The sequence below is a fragment of the Pygocentrus nattereri genome, chromosome 20, assembly GCF_015220715.1.
Source record: "Pygocentrus nattereri isolate fPygNat1 chromosome 20, fPygNat1.pri, whole genome shotgun sequence".
Classification (NCBI taxonomy): Eukaryota; Metazoa; Chordata; class Actinopteri; order Characiformes; family Serrasalmidae; genus Pygocentrus; species Pygocentrus nattereri.
The window spans coordinates 3,241,882-3,243,653 of record NC_051230.1 but is presented as its reverse complement, the minus strand read 5'-3'; the positions used below and the strand labels follow the sequence as shown (position 1 = coordinate 3,243,653).

At 45.8% G+C, this 1,772-nt stretch overlaps 1 protein-coding gene across 6 annotated transcripts in view; it reads left to right on the top strand.

The window, feature by feature from the left end:
• ap1b1 (adaptor related protein complex 1 subunit beta 1) overlaps positions 1–1,231 on the top strand; it is a 72,022-nt gene extending 70,791 nt beyond the window's left edge. For all 6 annotated transcript variants that reach the window (XM_037531702.1, XM_037531699.1, XM_037531704.1 and 3 more), the window contains one exon: positions 1–1,231. This exon is cut by the window's left edge and continues 2,354 nt beyond it. The gene's annotated coding sequence lies outside the window, so the exon portion shown is untranslated.
• The last annotated feature ends 541 nt before the right edge of the window (positions 1,232–1,772 follow it).

Here is a 1,772-nt window from a genome sequence, read left to right as displayed (position 1 = left end):
GACGTCTGGTTCCCATCACCTCCACTGTGAATAATTCAAACTCCCCAAGAACAGAGAGCTTCACCTCACCGCTCTGACTGACTGACTTACGTCTTGCCTGTTTAATTGTGCAGGAAATTGAAGAAATCGGAATTATTCGGGTTTTTCCTTCTTTGCTTCAGACAGCTTGTATGATGTGATGTGTTGGAGCATTTGGGGTTGAAAGGTGTAAATATTGGGCATATTTTGAGTTTTTCCCTAAAGCGACTTTCACCAGAAAACTGTCTGGGGGGGGGTCTTCGTTGTGGTGGCTTGTTTTGGGGGGTTAAGAGTTCAAGTGCTTTTCAGGGTCGGACCTGGAGCTCTCGCCTCCACCCGTCTGTTGTTTTTCTTTGTGTGACATGCAGCTGGTGGGGTTAATTAGAGACAAAGGCTGTTATTTGTTCAGTTTTTTTTTTTTTTTTTTAAGCTCTCTAGATCATTCCATGTATGTAAATTTGTGTTAATTGATCTATCCTGGCTCCGCCCACAGACAGCTTCTTTCATAGCTACTGTTGTGAAGTCGGTCAAGCTTCACAGAACGTGGAGACGTGACTGTTTCTCTGGAGGATCGCCGGTTTCACATGAGGTCCACCAGCTTTTAGTGCAGATGACCAGGTTCTCATTAGGTTGAGTGTAATTGTTACCAAAGCTTGTCCAGCTTAGCAACAGTAGCTGTGAAAGAGCGCTTCTGTGGGCTCAGCTGCCTCAGATGTGTGTGAGTTTTATTAGATGTGCTGAGTTTAAAAAGCTACAGGAGCAGGTCTGAGATGTTACCCACCTCACCTTCATCGCAGTGCGTGTTGATTTTGTTCAGCTTGGTTTTCATCCGTTTGCTCGTCTTCTGCGCGTTTCTCAGTCGGACCCCGTGGGCTGCTTCACTGGTAAAGCCTGTAACGTTGAAATACAGTGTGTAGCGTTTCTGCTGCTTTCCTGAGGCAGCGAGAGAAGACGGCAGATGAAATCGTCTCCGTTTGCTTTGATTTTTAATTGCGTTTTGTTCTTTGAGCAGCTCGGAGAAGCACAACAAAGGAACGTTCCATGCAAATGTTTCCCATGAAGTATCTCCTCCTCGTTAGTTTTGACGGGTCGGACAGTAAAACCCTTTTTTCTTCTGTGCAAAAGTCAGAGACCACCCATCATTTCCAGTCTAAATAGCCCTCATTTCATTATCAGCAACTGGAAAAAGGCACAAAACACAATTAACTGAAAATGACACCAAAGCCTCAACAACTCCATCTCAGCTGTCTGAGTGTTCAGTGAGTCGCTCTTCTCCTTCATTCCAGCTTCCATTCTTCTCAGGAGCCTCACTTTCAGCTCCTCAGAGAACCTGCAGACACGCCTCCAAAGCTCAGTCTGAGAAGCTGGTTGATTTTCTGAACTAATCAAACCCATTCAGTGGTGCTGAGGTCTGGACTCTGGGGCGGTCAGTCCATCGTCCAGCTTCTTTGTTTGATGTGTCCGTCTCCTTTTCTCGGTGAGGTTCTTCTTGATCAGCTACACGTCCTTTCAGACCCACGGCGCTGAGTGGTCTTCTCACAGTGGAAGGATGGACAGAAACACCTGTGGATGTTTTCACATCTGAAGAGGCTTGATCTTCTCCTCTCTCTCTGAGATCAAAGCTTTAAGTGCTGTTTATCTGACGGGGGCAGTTTTGGGGGCTACTAGGCGTTCCAGGTGGTTGTTGGGAGGAACATTTTCGCTGTGTTTTATTCATTTTTTCAAGCTCCAGTTTTGTAAACTACTCTTATTTT